Source organism: Canis lupus, chromosome 1 (assembly GCF_048164855.1).
Source record: "Canis lupus baileyi chromosome 1, mCanLup2.hap1, whole genome shotgun sequence".
Classification (NCBI taxonomy): domain Eukaryota; kingdom Metazoa; phylum Chordata; class Mammalia; order Carnivora; family Canidae; genus Canis; species Canis lupus.
The window spans coordinates 111,788,474-111,809,170 of record NC_132838.1 but is presented as its reverse complement, the minus strand read 5'-3'; the positions used below and the strand labels follow the sequence as shown (position 1 = coordinate 111,809,170).

The 20,697-nt window shown below is 39.0% G+C and overlaps 1 protein-coding gene and 2 pseudogenes across 1 annotated transcript in view; 1 reads left to right on the top strand and 2 right to left on the bottom strand.

Moving 5' to 3' along the window:
* The window catches only part of LYPD5 (LY6/PLAUR domain containing 5), a 61,200-nt gene that overhangs the window by 39,674 nt on the left and 829 nt on the right, over positions 1 to 20,697 (bottom strand). The window lies entirely within an intron of this gene.
* On the top strand, positions 1,457 to 18,450 carry LOC140609252 (centrosomal protein of 19 kDa pseudogene; annotated as a pseudogene).
* LOC140604221 (prothymosin alpha pseudogene) lies at positions 17,967 to 19,928 on the bottom strand (annotated as a pseudogene).

Genomic DNA, 20,697 nt, shown 5'->3' with positions numbered 1-20,697 from the left:
GGGCAGGGAGATGGGTTAAATAGATGATGGGTATTAAGGAAGGCACTTGTGATGGCCGCTGGGTGTTATATGTAAGTGATAAATCACTGAATTCTACACCTGAAACTAATATTATAATGTATGTCAACTAACTGGAATTTATTTATTTTTTAAAAGACTATTTATTCGTAGACACACACACACACACACACACACACACAGAGGGAGAGACAGAGGCAGAGGGAGAAGCAGACTCCATGCAGGGAGCCCGATATGGGACTTGATCCCGGGTCTCCAGGATCATGCCTTGGGCCAAAGGCAGGTGCCGAACCACTGAGCCATCCCGGCTGCCCACTAACTGAAATTTAAATAAAAACTTGGAAAGACAAAAAAATATTGGAGAGAAATAACAGATTCCTAAGGATTCTGCAAAGCAAGCAGCAGGTCATATCCAAAGGGAGAAAAATCAAAATGGCTCAGATTTCTAAAGAGCAACATTGAAAACTGGAAGGCAACGAGCAATGCTACCAAACTTCTGAAATAATGATTTCTAAACTAAAATTGGGTGTCTGTCACACTAAACTCTATTTAGAATAGAAAGATTTTCAGGAAGCCAAGTTCTCAAAAGGTTCTATTAATGGTTTTCCAGGAATTACTGAAGGCCAAAATATCTAAAGTAAGCGAAAAAGAAGACAATATGAACCCCTGGAAACTGGAGATTCAACCCACCAGAAACGCTAATGAGATCTGTTCAATGGTAGAGGAAGAAAACCTAGGTTGACAGTTATACAGCCAGCCTAGAGATTACGCAGTTGAACTGGTGGCAGAGGAATGTATTGGAGAAGAAAATTAGGGATGCCTGGGTGGCTCAGTGGTTGAGCATCTTCCTTTGGCTCAGGTGGTGATCCCAGGGTCCTGGGATTGAGTCCCGCATCAGGCTCCCCACAGGGAGTCTGCTTCTCCCTTTGCCTATGTCTCTGCCTCTCTCTGTATCTCTCATGAATAAATAAATAAAATCTTTTTTTAAAAAGCAGAAAGTTAAATTGATAGAATTCTTGACATGTTCTGTTGAAAATTTGGGAATGAATAAATAATTTGTACATGGAGAAGCCAAGCATATTAAAATACATTAATTCTAATTTGGGAAAATTAAAATTGGTATGAGAATAGCAATGTAACATGAAACCTCATATAACTCAGCAGTTAACAGTCATAATAGATAAACGCTGATCATTTATTTGACCAAAATACATGTATTTAAGCTAGTGTGGAGGGTTTATTTGCTATTCTGTCAAATGCATCTCTAAATGATACACTGGCAAATATAATTGAAATATATAGTCTATCCCTGACCCCCAGGTGCAGTCTTGTGAGCTGGATCTGGGAGTTCCCTGTCTCCACCTCCGCTTCCAGCAGAAAGTCATTATGTGACTAACACATTTTCATCAGATTTCCTCTGATTTACCCTGAAGTATATGTGAAAATGATGTGCTCTTCCAAGAAATGTGGAATTAGGTTCCAGCCTCCAGCTATTACCTTAATCTTTGAAAATGACATGAAGGGGAAGGTCACCAATGCACCCTGCCAGTCTGAAACTTTTCAAAGTTTTCAGATTGCAGCAGAGCTGCTGAACAATTAAGGAATAATCCACAACACAAAATTTACCTAGAACAGGTATCACTGAGACAGCTAGAGAAGTTATTCATTTTTTTTTATAAGGTTATTTGTTGGAGTAAAATTTGGCAAAAACAGCACAACAAATTCAACTGGAAACAATCATTGATCTGAAGGAAGACCTGAACAAACTAGATGACAAAGAACTTGCTGAAAGAAAGAGCATCATGAACGTTTTGAGAAAAATCAGAAGAAGGATGATCCAAATTTTGTTTATGACACTGAAGTTGAGTTCCCACAGGATGAACAACTGCAGTCTTATGGCTGGGACACAGAGTCACCTAAGTTCTTTTTTTTTTTTTTTATAAATTTTTATTTATTTATGATAGTCACACACACACACACACACAGAGAGAGAGAGAGAGAGAGAGAGAGAGAGGCAGAGACACAGGCGGAGGGAGAAGCAGGCTCCATGCACCGGGAGCCCAACGTGGGATTCCATCCCGGGTCTCCAGGATCGCGCCCTGGGCCAAAGGCAGGTGCCAAACCGCTGTGCCACTCAGGGATCCCCGAGTCACCTAAGTTCTGATATAAAAAACTAAAAAAATTAATTGGGCTAGGAGAAAAATCTATGTTTATACAAATAAACATATATAAACATGTATAAAATATATAAACATGGTTCTAGAAAAATGTAACTGTACGTGGTGGGTCATGTTTGGATCAACCATGTTACTTTTCAAAACCAGCATATGTGGAGTATCTACTATGTAGATGCATGAGGAATTCAGGGAAAATAGAATATTGGAATCTGCCTTTAAGGAACTTATAATATAACTGGAAGATAAGTCAAAAACTTGTGAATAGCTAATTAACAGTATTAGGCAGAAAAAAAGATTACAGCCAAATGCTTGATAAAAGTTAAAGAGGGTCAAAGGCTAGATTACCCTAGGGTAGACTAGTCAGGGAAGACTGTCCTTTAGTGGTGAGATGGGACTTTGCCTGGATCTAGAAATGGTAGTGTTTGGGTAGCAGTTTATATAGAATTCCAGATGACGGAACCTGGGATAAAAAAAGGGGGAAGAGAGTAGTGGTAAAGAGATAGGGATTAGAACATTGTGTGTGAGGAACAGTAAGCAATTTATAGCTGGATAAGATTGGAGGGCATATATGGTTACCAGATTACCTTGTATGCATTATGTCTTTTTCCCCCCTTCACAATTTTCTTGGCTATCTTATTCTTTCAGGCAAGGTTCAGAATCAAATCATCAGACACTCCTTTCAAAAAAATCTGGAATTTTGAAAAATATTTACATCTTTTACAAATAAAAAATAAAATAAAATAAAATAAAAAATAAAAAAACCAAATACGTAGGGGATTATTAGCATCTTTTCAATATGGAATTTTCCCATCTAGTAATATTGTTACATATGATATCCATTTATTGAAGGTTTATATTCCAAAATGATCATAACAATGTTAATTAGCATTTGTTATATACTATGGACCTGGCACATAAATCCTTGACATTTATTGTCTCATAATCCTCAAACTTATGACATAGGTAGTATTATCATTTTGGTTATATGAACAAAACAGAAACACTCTTAAGCATTTAATATGCATTACGTCTTTATATGTATTTAGCTCTGTTTGTTATGTATATTATTTTGGTCTGTTTGTTATGTATTTAACCCTGGAGTAGAAGAGTAGCCCTGTAGAATGCCCTGCAGCTGCAGGTGGATATCATTTGATGAACAACAGGGGAATTCTGCCCCTCCAGGATCAGGAAAATATATATACTAAAGACATTCTGAAACCCTGAAGTTCTTCCCATAAATAAATAGGTTTGTTTGCAAAATAGGAAATCTACCCATAATATATAACAACAGGCATTGCCAGGTTAGGCCTATTCATGAGTTTGGATCTACAAAGAGATCTTTTTTTTTTAATAACAAATTTATTTTTTATTGGTGTGCAATTTGCCAACATACAGAATAACACCCAGTGCTCATCCTGTCAAGTGCCCCCCTCAGTGCCCGTCACCCATTCACCCCCACCCCCCACCCCCCTCCCCTTCCACCACCCCTAGTTCATTTCCCAGAGTTAGGAGTCTTTATGTTCTGTCTCCCTTTCTGATATTTTTTTTAATTTATTTTTTATTGGTGTTCAATTTACTAACATACAGAATAACCCCCAGTGCCCGTCACCCATTCACTCCCACCCCCCGCCCTCCTCCCCTTCCACCACCCCTAGTTCGTTTCCCAGAGTTAGCAGTCTTTACCTTCTGTCTCCCTTTCTGATATTTCCCACACATTTCTTCTCCCTTCCCTTCTATTCCCTTTCACTATTATTTATATTCCCCAAATGAATGAGAACATATAATGTTTGTCCTCCTTGGATGGACTTATTTCACTCAGCATAATACCCTCCAGTTCCATCCACATTGAAGCAAATGGTGGGTATTTGTCATTTCTAATGGCTGAGGAATATTCCATTGTATACATAAACCACATCTTCTTTATCCATTCATCTTACAAAGAGATCGTTGTTGAATCAAGTTATATGTGTACAAATACATCTTTCATCTTATTATACTCTTTAATTGGAAGAAATTCTGTTTTCTTCAAGAAAAATTAGTATTAATTAAATAAAGCTATAAACATTAAAAAGGAAATATACTAGGCAATATGAAGAATGGTAAAAGACGGGATCAGAGAAGTGGACAGGGCAGATCACGAAGGAGATTATTGCTATGCAGACCATCTTTAAGAGTTTTTAATTTGGCTCTCATTCTTTTTTTAAAATTGTTATTTATTTATGATAGGCACACAGTGAAAGAGAGAGAGAGAGAGAGAGAGAGGCAGAGACATAGGCAGAGGGAGAAGCAGGCTCCATGCACAGGGAGCCCAACGTGGGATTTGATCCCGGGTCTCCAGGATTGCACCCTGGGCCAAAGGCAGGCACTAAACCGCTGCGCCACCCAGGGATCCCCTGGCTCTCATTCTGTGAAAGCATTTTTTGAATGATTACTTCATTCTGTTAACTGGTATACAGCTGACCTATGGTAACTGAGTTTTTATTTTGTAATGATTATCTGATCCTCACTTCCTTCAAACTCATCCAGCTCTGATTTCCCATCCTAGATGCCTATTCTTGTCATCTACAACACTTTCTGGAAGCAAATGCAAAGTTCACATACTGGAATCTGTATTTACTCTACCAATTTAAAGCATAAAGAAATTTAAGAAAATAGAGGCTTACAAAATCATTGAATGTACTAGAGGAAAGAGTTCTAGACAGAACTTTCAGGAATGACTCCAAGTAAAAGATGACCAAACTGGAGATACTATTTCTGTAATAGATTTCTGTCACAGACAGGAGGATGGGATGTCATGAGGGTACCAGTGGACAGTCATGTTCAAGACCGGACACTATAGCTAAATCTAGGCACTATAATCTTTTGTCACTGACACTCATTTGACTTTTAACATTTAGTAGCTAAAAATTGGAAATATAACCATCTGTAAATCAGATAATTATTTTCACAACTTTGACAGAGCAATCAGCAGGAAAATAACATGTCTACCTTCTATCTTCCAAACATCAGCAAAATTTTAAAAGAACTTTAATTTAGATTTAAAGAGGGATGCCTGGGTGGCTCAGCGGTTAGGCATCTGCCTTCAGCTCCCGGTGCCATCCCACTCTGGGGTGGAGTCTCCAATCGGGCTCCCTCTGGGGAGCCTGCTTCTCCCTCTGTGTCTCTGCCTCTCTCTGCGTGTCTTTTGTGAATGGATGAATAAAATCTTATTAAAAATGTTTTTAAAAATCAGATTTAAAGGAAGTTTTTAAGAGAATTTTAAAAATCTATTTCACTTCTACAAGCTTAGCTAGAAAAGGAACTGGTAAATTTATCTTTTTTAAGCATCCTCCATTTCAGAAAGGAAAAAAAAAGAGAGAGTGGATTGATCCTGAAAGTCAATTTACTGTATCCATTAAAATAATCAAGAAAAGCCTATTCTAGGAACCAAAGTATGAATGTTACAAAGTCTGGTAATATAATTCACCATATAAATCCTGAAAGTAAAAATTCAGGTATATATCTCCATAGAGTATTAAAATTTTTAAAAAATATTTTATTTATTTATTCATGAGAGACAGAGAGAAAGAGAGAGAGGCAGAGACACAGGCAGAAAAAGAAGCAGGCTCCATGCAGGGAGCTCAGTATGGGACTCGATCCCAGGACTCCAGGATCATGCCCTGAGCACAAGGCAGATGCTCAACCGCTGAGCCACTCAGGTGTCCCATCTTTAAAAAAATCTCAGTATAGTTGACATAGTATTCTATTAATTTCATGTGTACAAATCTATTATGGTGATTCAACAATTCTATACAACCCAGGGCTCATCATGGTAAGTGTACTCTTAATCCTTTCACTTAGTTCACCCATCTCCCCACTCATCTCCCCTCTGGTAACCATCAGTTTGTTTTCTGTTTTTTGGTTTGTCTTTTTTTTTTTTGGTTTGTTTTCTTTTGTTTCTTAAATTCCACACATGAGTAAAATCATATGGTATTTGTCTTTCTCTGACTGGCTTATTTTACTTAGGCTTATACCCTTTAGATCCATCTGTCATTGCAAATGGCAAGATTTCATTCTTTTTTATGGCTGAGAAATATTCCATTTTATATATAGATGCAATCTCTTCTTTATTCACTCATCTGTTGATGAATGCTTGGGCTGCTTCTATAATTTGGCTATTGTAAATAATGCTCTAATAAATATAGTGGTGCATATATCTTTTTTTGTTTGTTTTTTGGTTTAGTCCATCAGTTTACCAATGACTTTATTTATTTTTAAAGTTTTATTTATTTATTTATTTATTTATTTATTTATTTATTTATTAATTATTGGAGTTCAATTTGCCAACATATAGCATAACACCCAGTTCTCATCCCGCCAAGTGTCCCCCTCAGTGCCCATCACCCAGTCACCCCAACCCCCAGACCACCTCCCTTTCCACTACCCCTTCTTCGTTTCCCAGAGTTAGGTGTCTGTCATGTTTTGTCACCCTCACTGATATTTTCACTCATTTTCTCTCCTTTCCCCTTTATTCCCTTTCACCAATTTTTATAATCCCTAAATGAATGAGACCATATAATGTTTGTTCTTCTCTGATTGACTTACTTCACTCAACATAATACCCTCCAGTTCCATCCATGTCTAAACAAATGGTGGGTATTTGTGTTTCTAATGGCTGAGTAATATTCCATTGTATACATAGACCACATCTTCTTTATCCATTCATCTTTCAATGGACAACGAGGCTCCTTCCACAGTTTGGCTATTGTGGACATTGCTGCTATAAGCATTGGGGTGCAGGTGTTCTGCACCTCATCTTTGTGTCTTCACTGCATCTATATCTTTGGGGTAAATCCCCAGCAGTGCAATTGCTGGGTTGTAGGGCAGATCTATTTTTAACTCTTTGAGGAACCACACAGTTTTCCAGAGTGGCTGCACCAGTTCACATTCCCACCAACAGTGCAAGAGGGTTCCCCTTTCTCCAAATCCTCTCCAACATTTGTTGTTTCCTGCCTTGTTAATTTTCCCCATTCTCACTGGTGTGAGGTGGTATCTCATTGTGGTTTTGATTAGTATTTCCCTGATAGCATGTGATGCGGAGCATTTTCTCATGTGCCTGTTGGCCATGTCTATGTCTTCCTCCGTGAAATTTCTGTTCATGTCTTTTTCCCATTTCATGATTGAATTGTTTGTTTCTTTTCTGTTGAGGTTAATAAGTTCTTTATAGATCTTGGATACTAGCCCTTTATCTGATAGGTCATTTGCAGATATCTTCTCCCATTCTGTAGGTTGTCTTTTAGTTTTGTTGACTGTTTCTTTTGCTGTGCAGAAGCTTTTTATCTTGATGAAGTCCCAATAATTCATTTTTGCTTTTGTTTCTCTTGCCTTCATGGATGTATCTTGCAAGAAGTTGCTGTGGCCAAGTTCAAAAAGGGTGTTGCCTGTGTTCTCCACTAGGATTTTGATGGAATCTTGTCTCACATTTAGATCTTTCACCCATTTTGAGTTAATCTTTGTGTATGGTGCAAGAGAATGGTCTAGTTTCATTCTTCTGCATGTGGATGTCCAATTTTCCCAGCACCATTTATTGAAGAGACTGTCTTTTTTTCCAATGGATAGTCTTTACTGCTTTGTCGAATATTAGTTGACCATAAAGTTGAGGGTCCACTTCTGGATTCTCTATTCTGTTCCATTGATTTATGTGTCTGTTTTTGTGCCAATACCACACTGTCTTGATGATCACAGCTTTGTAGTACAACCTAAAATCTGTCATTGTGATGCCCCTGGCTCTGGTTTTCCTTTTTAATATTCCCCTGACTATTTGGGGTCTTTTCTGATTCCACACAAATCTTAAGATGATTTGTTCCAACTCTCTGAAGAAAGTCCATGGTTTTTTGATTGCCTTAAATGTGTAAATTGCCCTGGGTAACATTGACATTTTTCACAATATTAATTCTGCCAATCCATGAGCATGGAATATTTTTCCATCTCTTTGTGTCTTCCTCAAATTCTTTCAGAAGTGTTTTGTAGTTTTTAGGGTATAGATCCTTTACCTCTTTGGTTAGGTTTATTTTCCTAGGTATCTTATGCTTTTGGGTGCAATTCTAAATGGGATTGACTCCTTAATTTCTTTCTTTAGTCTCATTGTTAGTGTATAGAAATGCCACTGATTTCTGGGCATTGATTTTGTATCCTGCCACACTGCCAAATGGCTATATGAGTTCTAGCAATCTTGGGGTGGACTCTTTTGGGTTTTCTTTCTTTCTTTCTTTCTTTCTTTCTTTCTTTCTTTCTTTCTTTCTTTCTTTCTTTCTTTCTTTTTTATCTACGATAGTCACACACAAAGAGAGAGAGAGGAAGAGACACAGGCAGAGGGAGAAGCAGGCTCCATGCACCGGGAGCCCGATGTGGGATTTGATCCCGGGTCTCCAGGATCGCGCCCTGGGCCAAAGGCAGGCGCCAAACCGCTGCGCCACTCAGGGATCCCTCTTTTGGGTTTTCTATGTACAGTATCATGTCCTCTGCAAAGAGGGAGAGTTTGACTTCTTCTTTGCCAATTTGAATGCCTTTAATGTCTTTTTGTTGTCTGATTGCTGAGGCTAGGACTTCCAGTACTATGTTGAATAGCAGTGGTGAGTGTGGACATCCCTGTCTTGTTCCTGATCTTAGGGGAAAGGCTCCCAGTGCTTCCCCATTGAGAATGATATTTGCTGTGGGTTTTTAGTAGATGGCTTTTAATATGTTGAGGAATGTTCCCTCTATCCCTACACTCTGAAGAGTTTTGATCAGGAATGGATGCTGTATTTTGTCAAATGCTTTCTCTGCATCTATTAAGAGGCTCATATGGTTCTTGTTTTTTCTCTTGTTGGTATGATTTATCACATTGATTGCTTTACCAGTGTTGAACCAGCCTTGCATCCTGGGGATAAATCCCACTTGGTCATGGTGAATAATCTTCTTAATGTACTGTTGGATCCTATTGGCTAGTATCTTGTTGAGAATTTTTGCATCTGTGTTCATCAGGGATATTGGTCTATAATTCTCTTTTTTGGAGGGGTCTTTGTCTGGTTTTGGAATTAAGGTGATGCTGGCCTCATAAAACGAGTTTGGAAGTACTCCATCCCTTTCTATCTTTCGGAACAGCTTTAGTAGAATAGGTATTGTTTCTTCTTTAAACATTTGATAGAATTCCCCTGGGAAGCCATCTGGGCCTGGACTTTTGTGTCTTGGGAGGTTTTTGATGACTGTTTCCAATTTTTTCCCTGGTTCTTGGCCTGTTCAGGTTTTCTATTTCTTCCAGTTCCAGTTTTGGTAGTTTGTGGTTTTCTAGAAATGCGTCCATTTCTTCTAGATTGTCTAATTTATTGGCATATAGCTGCTCATAATAAGTTTTTAAAATCATTTGTATTTCCTTGGTATTGGTGGTGATCTCTCCTTTTTCATTCATGATTTTATTTTATTTTTTTACTTACAAATTTATTTTTTATTGGTGTTCAATTTGCCAACATATAGAATAACACCCAGTGCTCATCCCGTCAAGTGCCTACCTCGGTGCCCATCACCCCCACCCCCCGCCCACCTCCCCTTCCACCACCCCTAGTTCATTTCCCAGAGTTAGGATTCTTTCATGTTCTGTCTCCCTTTCTGATATTTCCCACTGATTTTTTCTCCTTTCCCCTTTATTCCCTTTCACTATTTTTTATATTCTCATTCATCTATTAATTTGAGTCTTTTCTCTCTTCTTTTTAATAAGGCTGGCTAATGGTTTATCTATCTTATTAATTCTTTCAAAGAACCAACTCCTGGTTTTGTTGATCTGTTCCACAGTTCTTCTGCTCTCTATTTCATCGAGTTCTGCTTGAATTTTTATTAACTCTCTTCTTCTGCTGGGTGAACTTTTTTTTTTTTAATTTTTATTTATTTATGATAGTCACAGAGAGAGAGAGAGAGAGAGAGAGAGAGAGAGAGGCAGAGACACAGGCAGAGGGAGAAGCAGGCTCCATGCACTGGGAGCCCGATATGGGATTCGATCCCGGGTCTCCAGGATCGCGCCCTGGGCCAAAGGCAGGCGCTAAACCGCTGCGCCACCCAGGGTTCCCGCTGTGTGAACGTTTTATTTGCTGTTCCTTCTCTAGTTCCTTTAGGTGTAAGGTTAGCTTTTGTATTTGAGTTCTTTCCAGTTTTTTGATGGATGCTTGTATTGTGATGTATTTCCCCCTCAGGATTGCTTTTGGTGTATCCCAAAGATTTCGAAAGGTTGTACCTTCATTCTCATTAGTTTCCGTGAATCTTTTTAATTCTTTTCTAGTTTCCTGGTTGACCCTTTCATCTTGTAGCAGGATGGTCTTTAACCTCCACGTGTTTGAAATCCTTCCAAATTTCTTCTTGTTATTTAGTTCTAGTTTCAAAGCATTATGGTCTGAAAATATGCAGGGGACGATCCCAATCTTTTGGTATCGGTTAAGACCTCATTTGTGACCCAGTATGTGGTCTATTCTGGAGAAAGTTCCATGTGCACTTGAGAAGAACGTGTATTCAATTGCATTTGGATGTAAAGTTCTGTAAATATCTGTGAAATCCATCTGGTCCAGCGTATCATTTAAAACTCTTGTTTCTTTGGAGATGTTGTGCTTAGAATATCTATCAATTTCAGAAAGCGCTGTGTCGAAGTCTCCCAGTATTACTGTATTATTATCTAACTATGTCTTAACCTTGTTTATTAATTGATTGATATACTTGGCAGCTCCCACATTAGGGGCATAAATATTCATGATTGTTAGATCTTCTTGTTGGATAGATCCTTTAAGTATGATATAGTGTCCCTCTTCATCTCTTACTACAGCCTTTGGGATAAACTTTATCTGATATGAGGATGGGTACACCTGTTTTCTTTTGAGGATCATTTGAATGGTAAATGGTTCATCAACCTTTTATTTTCAGGTCGTAGGTGTCCTTAGGTCTAAAATGAGTCTTTTGTAGACAGCAAATAGATGGGTCTTGCTTTTTTATACAGTCTGAAACCCTGCGCCTTTTGATATGATCATTTAGCCCATTCACGTTCAGAGTTACTATTGAAAGATATGAATTTAGTGTCATCATGATACCTATTCAGTCCCTGTTTTTGTGGATTGTTTCCTTGGACTTCCTCTTTCTTTTACAGAGTCCTCCTTAATGTATCTTGCAGAGCTGGTTTGGTAGTCATATATTCTTTCAGTTTCTGCCTGTCTTGGAAGCTCTTTATCTCTCCTTCTATTCTGAATGAGAGCCTTGCTGGATAAAGTATTCTTGACTGCAGGTTCTTCTCATTTATGTCCTAAATGAGAAGAATATGAATGGGTCATATATGAATATATGATATTCATATATTCATATATGAATATGACCCTGAATATATCCTTTCTGGACTGCCAGGTCTCTGTGGAGAGGTCTGCTGTTAACCTAATACTTCTCCCTATAAAGATTAGGGATTTCTTTTTTTTAATTTTTATTTATTTATGATAGTCACACAGAGAGAGAGAGAGAGAGAGGCAGAGACATAGGCAGAGGGAGAAGCAGGCTCCATGCACTGGGAGCCCAACATGGGACTCGATCCCGGATCCCCAGGATTGCGCCCTGGGCCAAAGGAAGGCGCCAAACTGCTGCACCACCCAGGGATCCCCAGATTAGGGATTTCTTGTCTTTTGCTGCTTTAAGGATCTTCTCTTTATCTTTGGAATTTCCAAGTTTCACTATGAAATATCGGGATGTTGAATGGTTTTTATTGATTTTAGGGGGGATCTATCTCCTGGATCTGAATGCCTGTTTCCCTCCCCAAGTTAGGGAAGTTCTCAGCTATGATTTGTTCAAATACACTCTCTGGTCCTCTGTCCCTTTCAGCGCCCTCTGGAACCTCAATTAAACGTAGATTTTTCCATCTGGCTGTCATTTATTTCCCTTAACCTTTACTCATGATCTTTTTGTTTTTCTCATTTTTCCTCAGCTTCCTTCCTCGCCATCAACTTGTCTTCTATGTAACTCACTCGTTCTTCTACCTCATTAACCCTCATCGTTAGGACCTCCAGTTTGGATTGCATCTCATTTGATTGATTTTTAGTTTCAGCCTGATTAGATCTAAATTCTGCAGTCATGAAGTCTCTTGAATCCTTTATGCTTTTTCCCAGAGCCACCAGTAGCTTTATAATTGTGCTTCTGAATTGGCTTTCTGACATCAAATTGTAATCCAAATTATGTAATTCTGTGGCAGAGTACTGTTTCTGATTCTTTCTTTTGTGGTGAGTTCTTCCTTCTAGTCATTTTGTTCAGTGCAGAGTGGCTAAAAACAAGTTGTACTGGAAAAATGAAGGAAAAAGGGAAGAAATAAAAGAGGAGAACAAACAAAAACAAAAAAACAAGGAGGGGTATCCCCTGATTCTATATACTGTAAGTCCTTCGACTTCCCCTGGAGCTTTCCAGTGCTGCGTGATCAAGAACTTGCTCTTCCCCTGTCCTTCCAGCTGGTCTTCTGGGGGAGGGGCCTGGTGTGCTGATTCTCAGGTGTGTGCACCTGGGGGAGCTGTCCCACCCCCTGCCAGGTGCATGGTTCAGTGGAAGCTGTTTATCCTGTGTGACCTCTGCTCCCTGGAAGCCCCGCTCCATCCCAGGCACAGGGTGACACCAGGAGGAAAAACAACAGTGGCCGCAGCCAGCTCTCCAGCCCTGGAGTCAGCTCCAGCAGTAACTACCGCAGTCTCCCAGTCTGCAGGGGCCTGGATGCTCAGGTGGGCAGGGGATGCTGATCTGCAGAGCTCGGGGCGCCCAGCGGCAGGAGCATCCTCGCTGTCCTATGTCCTCCCGGCCTCTGCCTGTCCCAGGGGAGTGCCGGATCTTGGGCTGTGTCCCCTGGCGCCTTGGGCTCCGGGGCCTGCACTGCTGGAATCGCACTCCCGGGGAGCCCCAGCCCTTTACTGAGCTCTCCTGCAGCATGTGGCATGCTCTCCTCCGGGGTGCACTGCCTCTGTTAGTGACCCCGGGGACCTGGGGGCTCCACTGCCCCTCCTGGGATCCTACCCGAGTTCCCTGCAAGCACCTTTCCATTCAGGAAGATTGGTAAAGTTCCTGCTTCTCCGGGACTGGGGTTTCCTGTCCTGGATGCTCTTGCCACCTGGCCTTAGCCCAGCTCCTCGTGGGGACCCCTCTCCCTTGGATGCTTGTTTGTTTATTTATTTCTGTCTTTCTACCTTGATAGAAGCACGAACTCTTCTCACTGTAGCATTCCAGCTGTTCTCTCTTTAAATCTCAGGCCGAGGGATCCCTGGGTGGTGCAGCGGTTTAGCGCCTGCCTTTGGCCCAGGGCGTGATCCTGGAGACCCGGGATCGAATCCCATGTCAGGCTCCCAGTGCATGGAGCCTGCTTCTCCCTCTGCCTGTGTCTCTGCCTCTCTCTCTCTCTCTGTGACTATCATAAATAAAAATTAAAAAAAAAAAAAGAAAAAAAAATAAATCTCAGGCCGAATTCGTAGGTTCTCAGGATAATTTGAGAGTTATCTAGGTAAGTTGGTGGGGACACATGACTTGGGGACCCTGCTCCTCCATCATTTTGCCCTGCCCTTTGCATATATCTTTTTGAATTAGTGTTTTCATATTCTTTGGGTAAACACCCAGTAGTGGAATTACTGGATCATATGGCAATTCTATTTTTAATTTTTTGAGGAAACTCCTTACTGCTTTCCACAATGGTTGCATTAGTGTGCATTCTCACCAACAGTGTATAAGCGTCCCTTTTCCTCCACATCCTCATCAACATGTGTTGTTTCTTGTATTTTTTATTTTAGCCATCTGACAGGTGTGAAGTGATATCTCATTGTGGTTTTGATTTGCATGGCTCTGATGATGAGTGATGCTGAGCATCTTTTCATGTGTTTGTCGTCCATCTGTATTTCTTCTTTGGAGAAATGTCTGTTCATGTCTTCTGCCCATTTTTAATTGGTTATTTGTTTTTTTGATGTTGAGGTGTATAAATTCCTTATGTACTTTGAATACTAACCCTTTATTGGGTATGTCATTTGCAAACATCTTCTCCCATTCAGTAGATTGTCTCTTAGTTGTTTTTGATGATTTCTTCTGCTGTGCAGAAACTTTTAATTTTGATATAGTCTACTTTTGCTTTTGTGTCCCTTGCTTCAGGAGACATATCTAGAAAAATGTTGCTATGACTGATGTCAGATTATGCTCTCTTCTGGGATTTTAATGGTTTCAGATCTCACAATTATGTATTTAATCCCTTTTGAGGTTTTTTTTTTTTTTTTGTGTGTGTGTGTGTGGTGTAAAAAAGTGGTCTAGTTTCATTGTTTTGCATGTAGCTGTCTGGTTTTCCCAAGGCTGGTTTTTTTAAAAAAGATTTTATTTATTCATGAGAGACAGAGAGAGAAAGAGAGGCAGAGACACAGGGAGAGAGAGAAACAGGCTCCATACAGGGAGCTCAATGTGGAACTGAATCCCGGGATTCCAGGATCATGCCCTGGGCCAAAGGGAAGCCCTCAACCACTGAGCCACCCAGACATCCCCCAAGGCCATTTGTTGAAGAGACTTTTCCCTATTGCATATTCTCGCCTCCTTTGTCAGAGATTAATTGACCATATAATCATGGGTGTATTATGAGGCTCTCTGGTCTCTTCCTTTAATTTATGTGTCTCTTTTTGTGCCAGTACCACAGTGTTTTTTTTATTTTTAAAATTTAAATTTAATTTGCCAATGTATAGTATAACACCCAGTGCTTATAGTGTTTTGATTACTACAGCTTTGTAGTATATCTTGATATCTGGGATTTTGATACTTCTTGTTTTGTTCTTTCTCAAGATTGCTTTGGCTAATCAAGATCTTTTGTGGTCCCATATAAATTTAAGGATTATTTGTTCTAGTTCTATGAAAAATGATGTTGGTATTTTGATGGGGAATGCATTAAATCTGTAGACTGCTTTGGGTAGTACGAACATTTTAACAATATTTATTCTTCCAATCCATAAGCATGGAAAATCTTTCCATTTGCTTGTGTCATCTTCATTTTCTTTCATCAATGTTTTACAGCTTTCAGAGTACAGGTCTTTCACCTCTTTTTTTTTTTAATTTTTATTTATTTATGATAGTCACAGAGAGAGAGAGAGAGAGGCAGAGACACAGGCAGAGGGAGAAGCAGGCTCCATGCACCGGGAGCCCCGACGTGGGATTCGATCCCGGGTCTCCAGGATCGTGCCCTGGGCCAAAGGCAGGCGCTAAACCGCTGCGCCACCCAGGGATCCCTCTTTCACCTCTTTGGTTAAGTTTATTCCTAGGTATTTTATTATTTTTGGTACAATTGAAAATGGGATTGTTTTCTTAATTTCTCTTCCCACTAGCAGTGTATTAGTATTATTTAAATTAGAATATAATAATAATAGATTTATTAGAATTATTATTATTAGGGTATAGAAATGCAACAGATTTCTATATATTGATTTTGTATTCTGTGATCTTACTGAATTCATTTATCAGTTCTAATGGAGTTTTTTTGGGCAGTCCATAGGTTTTCTTTAGATTTTTCTATTTATAGTATCATGACATCTGTAAATAGTGAAAGTTTTACTTCTTCCTTACTGATTTGGATGCCCTTTATTTCCTTCTTGTCTAATTGCTGTGGCTAGAACTTCCAGTACTATGCTGAATGAAAGTAGTGAGAGTGGACATCTTTGTCCTGTTCCTGATATTAAGGGAAAAGCTGGCAGTGTTTCGCCATTGAGTATGATGTTACCTGTGGGCTTTGCATATATGGCCTTTATTATGTTGAGGTATGTTACCTCTAAATCCACTTTGTTGAGGGTTTTATCATGAATGGATGCTGTTCTTTGTCAAATGCTTTTCCTGCACCTATTGAAATGATCACATGGATCCTTTCTCTTATTGATGTGTTGTATCATGTTGATTGATTTGTGAATACTGAACCACCCTTGCATCCCAGGAATAAATTCACATGATCGTGGTGAATGATTTTTTTTTAGTTGCTTGATTTGAGTTGCTAATATTTTGTTGAGGATTTTTGCGTCTATGTTCATTAGAGATATTGATCTGTAGTTTTTTATTTTTATTTATTTTTTTGATCTGTACTTTTTAAAAAAAGATTTTATTTTTAAATAATTTCTATACCGAAAATGGGTCTCAAACTTATATCCTTGACATCAAAGGTCACACGTTCTATTGACTGAGCCAGCCAGATGCCCCTATAGTTCTCTCTTTCTGTGTCTCTCTCTCTCTCTTTGTAGTATTTTTTCAAATCTAGTTTTGGTATCAGGTGAATGCTAGTCTCATAGAATTAATTTAGAAGTCTTCTCTCCTATTTTTTGAAATAGTTTGAGAAGAATAGTTATTAACTCTACCTAAATGTTTGGTAGAATTCAACTGCAAAGTCATCTGGTCCTGGACTTTTGTTTGTTGGAGTTTTTTGATTACTGATTCATTTCCATTGTTGGTAATCAGTCTGTTAAAATTTCCTATTTCTTCCTGATTCAGTTTTGGGAGATAAAATATTTCTAGGAATTTATCCATTTCTTTTAGGCTACACAATTTGTTGGCATATAATTTTTCATAATTTTCTCTTATAATTGTACCTGTGATGTCAGTTATTATTTCTCCTCTTTCGTTTCTAATTTTGTTTATTTGGATCCTTTCTCTCTCCCCTCACCTCTTTGATGAGTCTGGTTGAAGGTTTATCGATTTTGTTGATCTTTCCAAAGAACCACATATGTTCTACTGCTTTTTCAGTTTCTATTTTGGGTCATGACCTGAGCTGATTATAGATGCTCATCTGCTGAGCCACCCAGGTGTCCCAATTTACAAAGTAATTATCGATATATATGTACTTACTGCCATCTTGTTACTTGTTTTATGGTTGTTTTTGTAGTTCCCTGTTCCTTTCTTTGCTTGCTATCTTCCCTCATAGTTTTCTGGATTTCTTTAGTGATATACCTGGATTCCTTTCTATTTATTTTTTGCCTATTTATCACCAGTTTTTGATTTGTGGTTACCATTAGGTTTATATATAACACCTTATTTTATCTTATTTTTTAAATATTATTTATTTATTTATTCATAGAGACACAGAGAGAGATAGAGAGGCAGAGACACAGGCAGAGGGAGAAACAGGCTCCATGCAGAGAGCCCGATGTGGGACTCGATCCAGGGTCTCCAGGATCACGCCCTAGGCTGCAGGCGGCGCTAAACTGCTGCGCCACCCGGGCTGCCCTATATATAACATCTTATGCATAAAACAGTCTATATTAAGTTGATGGTTGCTTAAGTTTGAACCCACTCCTTACTTCATACCCTCCCCCATTTTAGGTATATGGTGTCGTACCTTATATCCTTTTATTTTGTGAATCCCTTCACTGATATAGATAAACTTAATTTTACTGCTTTTGTGCTTTCTACTTTTCTTACTCCTGCTTATTGTCTTTTCTTTCCACTCAAAAAGTCTCCTTTAGCATTTCTTGTAGGGCTGGTTTAGTTGTCATGAATTCCTTTAACATTTTACTTTTTCTTTCTGAACGATAGCCTTGCTGGATAGAATATTTTTGGTTGAAGGTTTATTTTCTTTCAGTACTTTGAATACGTTACACCACTCTCTTCTAGCCTGCAAAGTTTCTGCTGAAAACCAGCTGACCACCTTCTGGGGTTTCCCTTGTATGTAACTATTTTCTTTTCTCTTGCTGCTTTAAAAATTCTCTATTACTACTTTAAAAAAAAGATTTTATTTATTATCATGAAAGGCACACAGAGAGAGGTAGAGACACAGGCAGAGAGAGAAGCAGGCTCCCTGCAGGGAGCCCAATGTGGGACTTGATCCCAGGACCCTGGGATCACGCCCTGAGCTGAAGGCAGATGCTCAACCACTGAACCACCCAGGCATCCCAGCTTTTTTTTTTTTTTTAAACAAGGTTTTATTTTCTCCTTTGAGATTATAATGAACAAGGTCATACCACAAGTCAGAAGTAGGGCACAGAATGCTCACAAGGCTGGTTTGGTTATCTGAGATCATTAAAGATGAATGACTCCTAACAACATATACAAAAAATAAGAAATATAAATATAAAATACAAATTTCCCTTTAAAAATACTTTTAAGAAAAAAAGCAGGGCCTTGGAAGCTTTGTTTCTTTTCTCCTCCTGTGTTGCAGATTCCTGCTATGGCTTTGGTGGGTGGTGGAGCAAAGGTGTCATCTGTAGCTGGCGCTGCCCATGTGGGGTATGGGCAGATGGAACTCCCCACTTGAAGGAGACTATGTTTAGATTCTGAGATGGGAAGTGCGAGGTAAATAGTTCATGGTAGCCTTTGTTATTGTTAGATTTAAGTTTTCCTTTTTTGCTGTCCAGTCATCCTCATAGGTCTTCTGTTTCTTGGTGTCCACATTGCCATCCTCATCATCTTCAGCTGCCTGTGTGTTCAAAGCTGCCTAAGCCTCCCCATCTTCCTCTCCATTCTCTTCCTCACCATCACCTTCCTCTTCCTCCTCTTTTTCCCCTCCCATTTTACCTCTTCTTCATCTACCTTGTCGGCCTCCTGCTCTCCATTTTTCTCATGAGCTTTCCTATTAGCAGATGTGTCTCATCCATTCTCTGCCTCCTCCACAACTCCCTTCTCCTGTAAGTCCTTGGTGGTGATCTCAGAGCTGGTGTCCATGGGTCTCTAACATGACCTGGCACACCAGTGATCATCAGATGCAGTGGATTAAAAAGAAAGCAAGAGTTGGAGGACTCTGGTGGTAAGTCTATCATAGTCTGTGGTGGTGGAGGAGGTCCACGGTGGAGGTGGTTAGGGCTGAACACAGAAACAATGCCAAGATGGCTTTTCAGAGCAGCCAGTGGGGTTATGAAATAACCTTGAATCCCTTTGCAAACATCTCTTTCCATCTTTCCTCCTCTCTGAATTTACCACATTCCTGAATTTTATTGGCCGTATCCTTGTTTTCCATTATCTTCCACTTAAGCACAAAATATCACTTATTTTCCTTCTTTTTAAATTTTTGTGAAAGGAACACAGTCTATGTAAATTTCTATGGCTCACTGCTCATCATATATTAGGTTCAGTAATTTTCACTCCTGTGTTCTATTCTAATGTTAAGGTACTTCACACCTAATTATCCATCCTACTTTTGATAGATATGTTTCATTTCCAGATTTGTTACTGCAATGATATTAGTGAAACTAATGTAACAGTGTTTGATAACATGGAAAGCATTTCAAGGATTTTTAGCTGTGATGAAACCAGTTAGGAGGAAGCAAAAGAGAGACTTCTGGAGGAGAAACAACAAAAAGGTCAGAAAAAAAAACATTTTTTCCCCCAGGAACATTTAGGAGTTTCCTCTGAAATTGTAATAGAAAAGGAATTTTATCTTCTTCCCTAATACTACATCCATTATCTCTTCATCTGTTTTTATCTACCAATTCAGATCTGGAGAAATAGTGTCAGAAATGTCAGAAGAAATACAAATATTTAAGTTCAAATTGGCCACAGAGGAATCAGGCACTGTTCAGGAAATGGTAGTCTGTTTTTTTTTTTTTTTGTATACTCAGAATATAACAAAATATAAAAAAATTATCACTTTTTGAATAAGACAAGTAGTGCTCTGATGGACTAATTATACAGTCTCAAACAGGTTCTCTGCTTGTATGACCTATGAACTAGGACCTCTAAATCCCTAATTCTGGGCTCTGCTCTAATCTACATGCTTCCACCAGTTAGAAATTATTTCCTTAGATCAGAAAGGGAGACAGAACGTAAAGACTGCTAACTCTGGGAAACGAACTAGGGGTGGTAGAAGGGGAGGAGGGCGGGGGGTGGGAGTGAATGGGTGACGGGCACTGGGTGTTATTCTGTATGTTAGTAAATTGAACACCAATAAAAAAAAATAAAAAAAATAAAAAAATAAAAAAATAAAGAAATTATTTCCTTAGTCTAGGGTTTTCAAAATTCTCTAAGTTAAGTACTCTTGATATTACAGAAGATTGGAAACCTACAGCAGCCACTCCATGACTGGATGTTACTTGGATTTCTTCTTTCTTCTAAAATATTGATTTGCTTTCTTTCCCATAAAACAGCATTGACTCGTTATAAAATCACGAGGCAGATAAATTGCAAAAATTTTTCTGCATCTTAAATTTGATGCTCCAAGAAGATGTAATAACACTACTCTATTTTATAGATAATGAAACTATGTAAATAATGAAACTCCCTATCCGAACACAGTCACAATTATTCAGGCACATATAGTGCTTGGCAGCCAGATAATCAAACTAACACATACTAAGCCAGATAACACTGCACTGTTTTGTTTTTAGTCCAGGTGGCCGGTGATCCAGTTTTATAATCACCATAGTATGCACACAAAAGAAAAGTATATCAAAAAAATTTCACAAATATTAAGCCATCCTTGGTGACTAATATTGACACAGAATGTCACATATCTCATCTTCCAGTCCAAAGAGGCCTTTGCATACGATCACAGTATCAGTTCACGACC